The sequence below is a fragment of the Ovis aries genome, chromosome 11, assembly GCF_016772045.2.
Source record: "Ovis aries strain OAR_USU_Benz2616 breed Rambouillet chromosome 11, ARS-UI_Ramb_v3.0, whole genome shotgun sequence".
Classification (NCBI taxonomy): domain Eukaryota; kingdom Metazoa; phylum Chordata; class Mammalia; order Artiodactyla; family Bovidae; genus Ovis; species Ovis aries.
Window position 1 is genome coordinate 55,447,350 of NC_056064.1, and position 14,036 is coordinate 55,461,385.

General features: G+C 45.5%; 1 pseudogene; it reads right to left on the reverse strand.

Annotated features, from left to right (window-relative positions):
- Positions 1–14,036, reverse strand: part of LOC105616430 (ferritin light chain-like) — a 36,662-nt pseudogene that overhangs the window by 22,180 nt on the left and 446 nt on the right.

Genomic DNA, 14,036 nt, shown 5'->3' on the forward strand with positions numbered 1-14,036 from the left:
GAACAAGTTCGTTCTCTTTCTAACTGTATTGCTATTAACAAAAAGGGTTTATCACTTTGCCAACAAAGGTCTGTATAATCAAAGCTATAGTTTTTCCAGTAGTCCTGTACAGATGTGAGAGTTGGACCATAAAGAAGGCTGAACACTGAAGGACTGATGTTTTTGTTTTTGTATTTTAGGATTGATGTTTTTGAATTGCAGTGCTGGAGAAGACTCTTGAGAATCCCTTGGACTGCAAGGAGATCAAACCAGTCAATCCTAAAGGAAATCAACCCTGAATATTCATTGGAAGGACTGTTGCTAAAGCTGAAGCTTCAATACTTTGGCCACCTAATGCAAAGAGTCAACTCACTGGAAAAGACTCTGAAGTTGGAAAAGATTGAAGGCAAAAGGAGAAGGGGATGACAGAGGACGAGATGGTTAGCACCACTGACTCAATGGACATGAATTTGAGTAAACTCCAGAAGAGAGTGGAGGACAGAGGAGCCTGGAATGCTACACTCCATGGGATTGCAAGGAGACGGACGCAACTTAGCAACTGGACAACAACAACAAGGGTTAAAGGAGTAATGCAGTTGACATTCTCCTAGCTGCCAATTAAACCCTCAGCTATATGGTCATATAAAACACAGGCAATAAATGGCATCTATAACCAAACTGCCCAAGGAGGATTGTTCCCAGAGACAATCTGGTGTAAGTTGTCGGGCCACCTTGGGAGGGGCCTTGAGATGCCATTGAGTTCCTGCAACCAGTCTTGTTTCCCTTAGTCTTGACAATTATCTTAATGTCATAGTCCAAGTCCCGTAATAACAGTAATAATTATCACAAGCTCACTTTTCTTAAGAGCTTACTGAGGACTAGGCTCTGCTTTAAACACACTCCACACATTATTTCATCGAGGCTCCAAAGACAAAATGTTCAGACACTGAGGATCCTTGCCAGATGGGAGGACACCAGAAACCTGGCTGCTGAGCTATCGGAATCTGAAAAAGTTTGAGAAAGCGAGAATAAATTCCATAACACTCTGCACTTTGGTCATAAAACCAAAAGATTAGGCTAGCAGAGACGAAACATGTTTCACAGGAGAAGGCAGGGGAAATGCAGCGTTGTGGTTTATTCAGTAAACCGGGAAATATGACTTGCGTTCTCCGGTAACCACAAAGAATTGAAACGTGTGGTTAAAGATTTAGGGGTTAGGGAGAGCGAGGGGGTGGGTAGTCTTGTTCCTTCTTGATTTCTGTTCGAGTTCCAGGGAATTGGGGTTTCCATTGCAAAGGGTGCAACTGGATATTTCCTCCACGTTTCATCGTTGGGACCTGGCAAACGGCATTTCCTGGCACTCGGGAGCAGCGAGTCCCAACAGAAGCGAGGTCGAATCCATTTTTGGAGCCAAGCGCCAGCATTCCTTTGCGGTGAGTTCTGCAACCTCAAGGTAGCGCTTCCCTAGAGTGACCTCTAGTGGTGACCACGGGGAGTCGCCCAATTTTCCAGCCTATGGAAGAATCACCCTCGAAATGTTGCCTTTGTGGCAACAGAAGCCTCTCGGTTCTTTCCCTCACTAACTGCCCTGTGGTTGATGATGACAAGTAGGGCTGACAACATGAGCAACTCATTCCACTTGCTAATCAAAACCATGATGAATGCTTTCACATAGGGCTTCCCTGGTGGCTCAGTGGTAAGGAATCCGCCTGCAATGCAGGAGACTCAGGTTCGATCCCTGGGTGGGGAAGATCCCCTGGAGTAGGAAATGGCAACCCACTCCAGGATTCTTGCCTGGAAAATCTCATGGACACAGGACATTGGCGGGCTACAGTCCATGGCGTCTTAGAAGAGCTGGACATGACTGAGCGACTAAACAACAACTCTTTTAAGTACAACATGAAAACTCTGAATATGTTTAAATGTGCCCAAGCTCCCGGCTGTGGCAGCAATCGCCTTGTGTTGGAATGAGACACTTGTCCACCCGCCAGGGGTGCAATCTGCCTGGTCACAGAGTGGCTGTGAACATTTTCTCTCTGGAGGGACCTTAAGACTTTATAGGAAAAATAATGGTGACCATCTACAACATGTGTTGAGATCATCTGAGGGTTGGGAGTATAGGTGTGTCCACTCAGGAAAAAATAGCTAAGAGATAAGGCCCGATATGTTTTTTATAACGACAGGGAGTGTATCCATATGAGATTGCTAAAATGCCCACAGGGATAACTAGATGTGTGTCTAAAAGTTTATGACTCAGAAACATTTTGCATCACTTTGATGACGCATTATCTTATTTTGTTTCGTTTTCACGACAACTGTTTGGTGAGGTATTATTTTCCTCATTTTAAAAATCTATCTATCTATATATATATATATATATATTTTTTTTTTTTTTTTGCCATGTCGTGTGGTGTGGAGGATCTTAGTCCCCCAACCAGGGATTGAATCGGCAGTCCCTGCAGTGGAAGAGCAGAGTCCCAGCCACTGGACCACCGGGGAAGCCCCTATTTTCCCTATTTTTTTTTCCTCAAGGAGGAAATTGTTGCCAACAGGTGATCGCACCTATTGGAGAAAGACTGTGCTGGAAGCACCTCTCTCACCATATAGTGGTGAGTGAAAGTCGCTGTTAAAGAGATGGGACTACCCAGACCACCTGACCGGCCTCCTGAGAAATCCGTATGCAGGTCAGGAAGCAACAGTTAGAACTGGACATGAAACAACAGACTGGTTCCAAATAGGAAAAGGAGTCCGTCAAGGCTGTATACTGTCACCCTGCTTATTTAACTTCTATGCAGAGTACATCATGAGAAACGCTGGGGTGGAAGAAGCACAAGCTGGAATCAAGATTGCTGGGAGAAATATCAATAACCTCAGATATGTAGATGACACCACCCTTATGGCAGAAAGTGAAAGAGGAGAGAGTGCTGCTGCTGCTGAGTTGCTTCAGTCGTGTCCGACTCTGTGCGACCGCATAGACGGCAGCCCACCAGGCTCCCCCGTCCCTGGGATTCTCTAGGCAAGAACACTGGAGTGGGTTGCCATTTCCTTCTCCAATGCATGAAAGTGAAAAGTGAAAGTGAAGTCGCTCAGTAATGTCCGACTCTTCGCGACCCCATGGACTGCAGCCTACCAGACTCCTCCATCCATGGGATTTTCCAGGCGAGAGTACTGGAATGGGGTGCCATTGAGTTGGCTTAAAACTCAACATTCAGAAAACTAAGGTCATGGTATCTGGTCCCATCATTCCATGGCAAATAGATAGGGAAACAGTGGAAAGAGTGACAGACTTTATTTGGGGGGGGCTCCAAAATCACTGTAGATGGTGACTGCAGCCATGAAATGAAAAGACGCTTGCTCCTTGAAAGGAAAGTTATCACCAACCTAGACAGCATATTAACAAGCAGAGACATTACTTTGCTAACAAAGATCCATCTAGTCAAAGCTATGGTTTTTCCAGTAGTCATGTGTAGATGTGAGAGTTGGACTATAAAGAAAGTTGAGTGCTAAAGAACCGATGCTTTTGAACTGTGGTGTTGGAAGACTCTCGAGAGTCTCTTGGACTGAAAGGAGATCCAACCACCCTAAGGGAAATCAGTCCTGGGTGTTCATTGGAAGGACTGATGCTGAAGCTGAAACTCCAATACTTTGGCCACATGATACGAAGAACTGACTCGTTGGAAAAGACCCTGATGCTGGGAAGGATTGAAGGTGGGAGGAGAAGGGGACGACAGAGGATGAGACGGTTGGATGGCATCACCCACTCGATGGACCTGAGTTTGAGTGAACTCTGGGAGTTGGTCTTCACTCCTGGCTCTCACACAGCTCTCACAATCCGTCAGTGAGATGCAGTCACGTGTCTCCATGATCCGTTGCTGCCACTTGAGGCTTCTCCCTGACTGAAGATCTTAGGTCTGTCCATACCCACAGCCCTTCTGCGTGTCTCCAACACATCATCCTAGTTCAAGCTCACTTGGATGGTTGAAACACACTTCTGAAATTGTTACACATTTCTTTGTTGACTGTGTCGTCTGCCTTTCCCCTCCTGGATTGTAAGCTCCATGAGAGCAGGAACCTTATCCATTTAAATTAATCAGCGCACCCCCAGGGTCAATCATGATGTGTATACAATGTGTTTGTAGAATTAATGAGTGTACGAAAACGTAACTAACTCAACAATTCCACAGTCTATTAAAATACTCATGTCTAGAGGCCCTAGCCCAGAGATTCTAACTTATCTGGGATGGGGCTAGGTATCAAGATAGTCAGTCCTAAAGGAGTCAGTCCTGAATATTCATTGAAAGGACTGATGCTGAAGCTGAAGCTCCGGCACTTTGGCCACCTGATGCAAAGAACTGACTTACTGCAAAAGACCTTGATGCTGGGAAAAATTGAAGGTGGGAGGAGAAGGGGATGACAGAGGATGAGATGGTTGGATGGCATCACCCACTCAATGGACATGAGTTTGAGGAAGCTCTGGGAACTGGTAATGGACAGGGAAGCCTGGCATGCTGTAGTCCATGTGGTCACAAAGAATCAGACACAAGTGAGCCACTGAACTGAACTGACTGATCAAGATAGTACTTATTTTTTGCTGCACCACACAGCTTGCAGAATCTTAGTTTTTCAACCAGGAGTGGAACCCTGGCCATGGCAGTGAAAGCACCAAGTCCTAACCGCTGGACTTCCAGGGATATTCAACATTTAAAAAAAAATTTTATTGTGGTAACATATCCATAACATAAAATTTATCATTTTTTACCATTTAAAATGTACAGTTCAGTAGCATTAAGGACATTCATGTCTTTGTGCAAACATCATCACCATCCATCTCCAGAACTTTCTTATCTTTCCAAACTGAACTCTGTCCGCCACAAATACACTTCCCGTCCCCCTTTCTTTCTTGCCTGGCTTAGACTGCAAGCCCCCCACTTTATCTGGTACTTTGCATACACCCTCAACACCCTGACCCCTCACCTCTTTGGTGGTATTGGCCTGGCAAATCCCAATCTGGCAAAATCAGGCTCTTCACCTGCCCTGTGTCTGCAACCAGGCAGCTGAATGTAACTGGTTAAAACAGGCAACCAGGTGGAGTGGCCTCTTTCACGTTAACAATCGTAAATCTGAGTGGGATCTTAGCACTACCCGCAGTGTTTCCTAAATTCTCTTGAACCCCCACAGTCCAAAAGTTCAGTGTCATACCTTCTAATCCAAACAAACCTCTTGCACTTGGGTAGTGACCTCATGCACCTAACTGAGAAAAGAGAAGCCTCTGCCCGCCACCGCTGCCACCCACTGATCTACATCTGTTTTCACTTACGCGGCTGCCTGTCCACGAAAATGGATGAATTGCAAGGACTTTGCTCCTCAATTCCCTTCTCTCTCCCTGTCCTAAAGTTTCCCTCTCTACTAGATAATTCCCTTCAGCACACATGCCCTCATAGGTCCCATATTTAAAATCCCTTTCTTGGCCATCCAAACCCCACTCCGTTTTTTAAAAAATTATTGTATTGAAGTGTAATTGATTTACAATGTTCTGTTAATTTCTGCTATACAGCAAATTGATTAAATTATGTGTGTGTGTGTGTGTGTGTGTGTGTGTGTGTGTGTGTGTGTGTGTGTAGGATTTCCAGGTAGCTCATGGTAAAGAACCCACCTACCAATGCAGGAGATGTAAGACACTTCCTGACCTTCCTGGGTCAGGAAGATCCCCTGGAGGGGGGATCCCCTGGAGGAGGGCATGGCAACCCACTCCAGTATTCTTGCCTGGAGAATCCCATGGATGGAGGAGCCTGGTGCGCTACAGTCCATGGGGTCGTCGCGAAGGGTCAGACACGACTGAAGCGACTTACATGCACGTGTATGTGCACATATATGTACGTTTGTACCACAGAGTCTTTTCCAATGAGTCAGCTTTTCGCATCAGGTGGCCGAAGAACTGGAGCTTCCAACGTCAGTCTAACATCAGCTTTAACGTCAGTCCTGCCACTGAATATAGCATATGGTATATGGTACTCACGTACCGCCTCTTCTTTATCCATTCATCTGTTAATGGACATTTAGGCTGTTTCCATGCTTTGTCTATTGTAAATCGTGTTGCTATGAATAAAGGAATCCATGTGTCCTTTTGAATTATGGTTTTCTCTGGATATATAATCCCGAGAGTGGGCTTGCTGGATCATATGGCAACCCTATTTTTAGTGTTTTGAGGAACCTCCATACTGTTTCCCATAGTGGCTGCATCAATTTACATTCCTACCAACAGGGTAGAAGGTTCCCCAAATGCTACTCTTTGCTCTGCTACATAGCAAAACTCTCATAGAGACGTGTACCTGCTGCCTGCACTTCCTTACACCCCATCATCCCTCTTTCCCCCCAGTGCTTTCTCTAATCTCCTCCCCCAGACTCTCACCCCACCAGTTACTGAAGATGTTCTTGTCAATGTCACCCACAGTCCCCATCTCTCCAAATTCAATGGTTGAGTCTCCATCTTCACCTTGCCCATTCTCTACAGCAATATTGGACACAGCTGACTGTCCCCTCCATATGGAAACTCTTAATTTCCCCATCCATAAAATGGGCATAGTCGTAATATCTACCATGTCTGGTTATTGTGGGGACTAAATGAAATAACATACACAAAGCCTTAGACATTTCCTGGCCTCAAATTAGTGCTCAGATCCTGCCAGCTAGTCTTTTTTTTTTTTTTTTAAGTTTACAATTTTTTTTAAAAATAAATATTTACTCATTTGGCTGTGTCAGGCCCTAGCTGCGCCACATGGAACCTTTGCTCTTAGCTGTGGCAGGTGGGGTCTTTAGTTGCAGCATGTGGGATCCAGTTCCCTGACCAGGGAATGAACCCAGGCCCTCTGGACTGGCAGTACAGAGCCCCAGTCGCTGGGCCACCAGGGAAGTCCCCCTGTCAGAGTCTTAAATACAGTATTTTCACATTTCATGGGAGGATGAATTCATGTAATACTTGTCTGTTGTATGGATGGAGATTGTGAGTGACAGTGACAAGAATATTCTCTGTAGCTGGTAAGGTGCAAGTCTAGGGGAGGAGATTAGCAAAAGAACTGAGGGGGGAAAAGGGGCAATGAGGTGTAAGGAAGTGCAGGTGACTTGTCTAATTAAAACTTAGTTTGCAAAAATAAAAAAAGATTAAAAAGCAAAAAGACATCAGAGGTGCAAATAAATTTTTTGAGATGGGAAAAGTTAAGAGAGAAGAGGTAGAGTCTCCTATGTTAGAATATTTATTTTTCAAACATATAATTAAAACCAATATCAGAGGAACTTCCCAGTATTAAAATTGCGAATACGTCTTTCTCGCAGGGGTAGACACAGTGGGGAAATTTCCACCCTTTGGAGACATCACTTGCAATTTAGCTCAGACCAAAATGGAATTGACTTCCCGTCCTTAATGAACAGAATGTATTCTAATGAAAGAGTCACGTGGAAACTGAAACAGAAGGGATAGAGAAGGGCCAGCCTCCTTGAACTTGACTCTGGCATCCTACAGAGAGCTCTGAGGATCAGAGTCCATTTGCTTATCTGGGCTTTTATTTTTAATTTGTTTACAGTGTGGTGCTAAGAAGTGCTACCCGCCCAAGACCTTGACCACACCAATGGGCTTTACTGGCATTTCACAGCCTCAGGCAGCTTAAGACCCCAGGGAGTGCCCTGGGGGAAGAGTCCCAAGTTCTCTCCTGACCATGGCAACTCATATCCTGATTCCTGTAATCTAGGATACTGGGGTGGGAAGATCCCAGAATCTCCACGGCTCAATTACTCAGTAAGCATTGTCTCTCTCTCAAAGTCTGCTGCACAGATGACCAGCCTAAGGATATACCTGCAGCTGCTTATTTAAAATGCATATTTCTGAGCCCTTCCCAGACCTAAGGAGTTGACTATCTCTGGGTCACTGGAGCTTACATTTTAAACAGGTCTCCGAGCAATTCTCTTGTGTATTAAAATGTGAGCACTGCTAATGTTAGAGAAGAATTGTTGGCCCTTTTCTCAATTTTAAGGATTCCCTGGTGGCTCAGACAGTAAACAAACTGCCTGCAATGCAGGAGACCTGGGTTCAATCCCTGGGTGGGGAAGATCACCTGGAGAAGGAAATGGCAACCCATTCCAGTCTTCTTGCCTGGAGAATTCCATGGACAGAGGAGCCTGGCAGGCTACAGTCCATGGGATTGTAAAGAGTTGGATTCAACTGAGCAACTAAACATTTTGTCCATTTTAAAAACTTGCTATTTGATCTAGAGGCAGAAGACAGGACTCAGCTCCAAAGAGGCAAGCAGGCAGCCAGGATATACAGGAGTTTTTTCAGCAAAGACCAGGTGTTTAGAACATCAAAAAGATTCCTGTTAATTAAAGAAAACCAGATATCTCCCATTAAGGAACTTAGTGCTTTTCTATGAATGGGAAGATGCAAGAATCTGGGCTCACTGAAATCATTCCTTTGAATTGCACCTCAGTTCTCTGGGGTCAGTATCCTGCTTATCTCCTTCCTAAATCCCCTCAAGGTGCCTGAAGTTGGGGATGACTGCAGTCACTGAGGGTTTGGCAGTTAGCAGCCCCTTTGTCTCCATCCTGAGTCCCTCAGGGCTCACCCTTTGGGGCACTGTATTGTGCTGGTTTGATGGCTGCAATATCCTTTGTTTACTGGTAAGGCAGACAATATTTTTCATCCACACAGACATCAGGAACTCTGGCCTAAAGGGGAAAAGGACAAGTATCAATAGATGGCTCATAAATGGTCTTATGAAAAATAGGAGTGATGGAGTTGCAAGGGTGCTATCAGAACCCACTGGAGGGACCAGAGCTTCATAGGAGGCTCCCTGGTGGAGGTGGCCCTGAGCTGAGATTTGGAAGACAGACAAGAGCCAGGTGATGGCAGGGAAGGCAGGGAGAGGAGGCATTCCAGCCCAAAGGGGCAGTATGCCAAAACCTCAGAGGTAAGAGAATTGTAGGGTCATTCAGGAAGCTGCAAGTCATCCAGAAGAGAAAAGATAGAAAAGTTGAAAGAGCTGAGGCCAGAGTTGCTGGCAGGGGCCAGCCAAGAGAGCCATTTGGAGCAAGCTAAGTACCTGCCCTGTGACCACCTGATTGAATTTGTATTTCAGAGTCCATTCTGGCTGCAGTGTAGATAGTGACTTGGAAGGGGTAAGATGATTGGTCAGTCCATCAGGAAGGATGGTAGTGTTTGAGCCAGCTAGGGTGATAGACACAAAGTCAGGAGATTGAGGAAAGGAAGGGACAGGACTTGGGGTCCTAGTGGTAGGCTCAATATCAGAGGTCACCCTCCAAGCCCGAGAGGAGTGTATGCAGCCTTGGCTCACAGCTGTTGTTGTTCAGTTGCTCAGTCATGTCCGACTCTCTGCAACACCATGAACTGCAACACGCCAGGCTTCCCTGTCCTTCACCATCTCCCAGAGCTTGCTCAAACTCATGTCCATTGAGTCGGTGATGCCATCCAACCATCTCATCCTCTGTCACCCCCTTCCCCTGCCTTCAATCTTTCCCAGCATCAGGGTCTTTTTCTAATGAGTCAGCTCTTTCCATCAGGTGGCCAAAGTACTGGAGCTTCAGCTTCAGCACCAGTCCTTCTAATGAACATTCAGGACTGATATCCTTTAGGATTGACTGGTTTGATCTCCTTGCAGTCACAACTGCTGCTGCTGCTGCTGCTGCTGAGTCGCCTCAGTCGTGTCCGACTCTGTGTGACCCCAGGGACAGCAGCCCACCAGGCTCCCTCGTCCCTGGGATTCTCCAGGCAAGAACACTGGAGTGAGTTGCCGTTTCCTTCTCCAGTGCATGAAAGTGAAAAGTGAAAGTGAAGTCGCTCAGTCGTGCCCGACTCCTAGCGACCCCATGGACTGCAGCCTACCAGGCTCCTCCATCCATGGGATTTTCCAGGCAAGAGTACTGGAGTGGGGTGCCATTGCCTTCTGCAGTCACAACTAGAACAGAGGAAATTCTAAGATGAGAACTTCCAAGATCAATGGAGCAGGTAGGAATAGAATTTCAGTGACCCATTTTGGTTGTCACTGGTTGTTTCCATCTCTCCCACTAAGAGAAACTCATAAAAGTGGGCTCAGAGGAAGTGCCTGCAATGGGCTTCCAGGGTTCAGGCAGTGCCAGGGTAGTGTCCACTTATGACCGGCAGGGGGCAGCACGACAACTCACAGAAACCAAAAGGAGAAATCGTTTCCGACGACTGTAAAAATAACCGCAAACCACCCCCCAACTGAAAAGAGGGACGTTTTGGTGATTAATTTGTGCATTCCAAAGCGATTGATGTGGCTAATTTGTAATTAGCAAGTTTTGCTACAGTTTCAACAGCTTTTCACACCAGGGTGTACCTTGCACCTCTTGTTCCGATTTCTTTTTGCTATTAAACACATATTCTACCTATTACTGCCTCTAGTGCGGATTTTTCCTCTGCATGGAATGATATTGAACAGCATTCTCTCAAATTTCTGAGTCTGTCGGCAGAGAGGGGTTTTTAATCGAAGAGACAGTATAACAAATGAAGTTTTGTTTTGTTTTTGTCATCCACAATTGCTTCATTTCAGCATAATTACTTAAATTATTTAAAAGTATTCCCTTCCAAATCTGGCCCATAGGCATACATTTTTGCAAAGACATAATCAGAGTCTGTTTTATCATTTTTTAAAAGAAGCTCATATATATATATATATATATATATATATATATATATATATATATAGTTCTGTTCTGCTAAGTTATCTAGTCTCTTCTGAGATCTCACCCACTTCCTGAACTCCAAATATTACATTGCCCAGAAAGGCAGCCACATGTTTATCTCCACTCAACCTCTGCTGTTTATTCATCCATCCCTCCATCCATCCATTAATTCATTCCATGCACTGTGCTGCAGACTGGGAATACAAATGTGAGAAGAAGGTGTGGTCCTGTTTGCGAGCTTGTAGAGCCTTTGGTGGTGGATGGGGAGGGCGGAGAAGTGAACAGACCATTATGCTGCAGTGAGATTGGTGACCCAGTGGTATTTTTGAGGAAGAAACCCTAAAACTGACTTGGGGGCCTGAAGAAAGGGGAAAAGACCAAGTGAGCAGAGGAAACTGCAAGTGCAAAGATACAGACACTCAAAACATCATTGCATCTTCCGGAAACCACAGGGGTTTAATATTGGTAGAGTGTATGTTGGCTGGAGACTGAGAGAGTAAGGCTGGCAGGCAGGGACCAGATCCATGAGGGTCTTGCACAGGTCTTAGGACACTGTCTTGTAGGTGATGAACAACTTAGTCCCACTAAGTTTTTCACCGGGTCTCACTGGGTTTTTCACTCTGCAGCTAGAGTGAGAATGTATTTTGAAGATGAAGAGATGACCAACATGCACCCAGTGCTTCAGTATCCCATAGAATCAAGCGGCAAGTGGGATCTTAGTTCCCTGACCAGGGATCGAACCTGTGTCCCCTGCAGTGGAAGCTCCGAGTTCTAACCTTTGGACCACCAGGGAAGTCCCTCCAGTCCCTAGATTTTAGCAGTGCTGGAAAGTCTTGGTATTCCCCTCTCCAGATGCTTCACCCATGAGCCACATTCTTCTTCATCCCAGGTGTAAATGGCTTCCTGGAGTTCTTTCTTAATGTCTGGGCTTTGCACATGCTGTGCCCTCTCCTGGAGCAATCTTTTCCTCTCAGGCTAATCAGAGTCTGAGTTGAAACCTCTGGCCTCATTCTTCCCTGGTCCTGGACTAGATCAGGTCCCCTGCTCTATGTTCCAAAGCTGCCTATCCTGAGTGTTATATTCTCAGCAGTGTGTCTTCGCCTTCAGACTGTGAGCTCTGTAACAGATTATCTTGCTATCTCCAGAGTAGAGGCTTAGCTAATGTTGTAGACAGCAAGAATGAATGCATGGAGCTTTTGGACAATGTACTTGTTATTTCTACCTGCGTATTTTTCAGAATGAACTCTGCCCTTCCCAGGTAGGGTATCAGTATTTTTCTACCTGCCCCTTCCCAATACATGCCCTACCCCCCAAGTCAGCCCCATGACCCCCATCTCCTGCCCAGTCAGCTCCTCCTCTAACTGGCAAATTTCTCTGCCCACTCAAAACAAAGAACGGCAACTCTTCCCTCACTTCCTCCTCCTCTCTGCTCAGCAACTAAGTCCTTGCCTTTAATTTCTATTTTTTTCCCCTGACACCATGCTAGAACCGTTTCAAAGTTGGGGAGCAAAATGGGTTTTACAACAAGACAGATCTAGGTTCCAATCTCAGATCTACTATATTTGGGTTTCCTTGGGTGAATTTCTAATCTCTTTAAGCCTCAAATTCCCAGTTTGTGAAATGGGGATATTATACACAGTAGAAACACTATGACTTTAGTACAAGTCAGGCGGTAAATAGATACCTCTTGTTTTCATGTCAGACATCTCCTGCTTAAAAACCTTCAGAGGTTGTTACTTGTCAGGGAAGCCTAAACTGTGCATCTTGGCCTTGCTTCTCATTCAGCTCAGTTCAGGCGCTCAGTCGTGTCCGACTCTTTGCGACCCCATGAATCACAGCCCGCCAGGCCTCCCTGACCATCACCAACTCCCAGAGTTCACTCAGACTCACGTCCATCGAGTCAGTGATGCCATCCAGCCATCTCATCCTCTGTCGTCCCCTTCTCCTCCTGCCCCAAATCCCTCCCAGCATCAAAGTCTTTTCCAATGAGTCAACTCTTCCCGTGAGGTGGCCAAAGTACTGGAGTTTCCGCTTTAGCATCATTCCTTCCAAAGAAATCCCAGGGTTGATCTCCTTCAGAATGGACTGGTTGGATCTCCTTGTAGTCCAAGAGACTTCGAGAGTCTTCTCCAACACCACAGTTCAAAAGCATCAATTCTTCAGTGCTCAGCCTTCTTCACAGTCCAACTAACTCTCACATCCATACATGACCACTGGAAAAACCATAGCCTTGACTAGACAGACCTTAGTCGGCAAAGTAATGTCTCTGCTTTTCAATTTGCTATCTAGGTTGGTCATAACTTTTCTTCCAAGGAGTAAGCGTCTTTTAATTTCATGGCTGCAATCACCATCTGCAGTGATTTTGGAGCCCCCCCCAAAATAAAGTCTGACACTGTTTCCCCATCTATTTCCCATGAAGTGATGGGACCGGATGCCATGATCTTTGTTTTCTGAATGTTGAGCTTTAAGCCAACTTTTTCACTCTCCTCTTTCACTTTCATCAAGAGGCTTTTTAGTTCCTCTTCACTTTCTGCCATAAGGGTGGTGTCATCTGCATATCTGAGGTTATTGATATTTCTCCCAGCAATCTTGATTCCAGCTTGTGTTTCTTCCACCCCAGCGTTTCTCATGATGTACTCTGCATATAAGCTAAACAAGCAGGGTGACAATATACAGCCTTGACAGACTCCCTTTCCTATTTGGAACCAGTCTGTTGTTCCATGTCCAGTTCTAACTGTTGCTTCCTGACCTGCATACGGATTTCTCAAGAGGCAGGTCAGGTGGTCTGTATTCCCATCTCTTTCAGGATTTTCCACAGTTTATTGTGATCCACACAGTCAAAGGCTTTGGCATAGTCAATAAAGCAGAAATAGATGTTTTTCTGGAACTCTCTTGCTTTTTCCATGAGCCAGCGGATGTTGGCAATTTGATCTCTGGTTCCTCTGCCTTTTCTAAAACCAGCTTGAGCATCAGGAAGTTCGAGGTTCACGTATTGCTGAAGCCTGGCTTGGAGAATTTTGAGCATTACTTTACTAGCATGTGAGATGAGTGCAATTGTGCAGTAGTTTGAGCATTCTTTTGCATTGCCTTTCTTTGGGATTGGAATGAAAACTGACCTTTTCCAGTCCTGTGGCCACTGCTGAGTTTTCCAAATTATCCTCCCCCTAAATCCTAAACTCTGGTCAATCTGAAATATTGGCTGATTTCATCACTCTTTCCTCCTTGCTTTCATGTTGCAATTCAAACACCAAGTCCTCCCTGACTACCAGAGCACCAAGTAACTGGCTCCCTCCTCTGCAGTCCTGTATGTAGTTCAGTGGCCCTCAGGACCAACTGTTTTGCCTTGC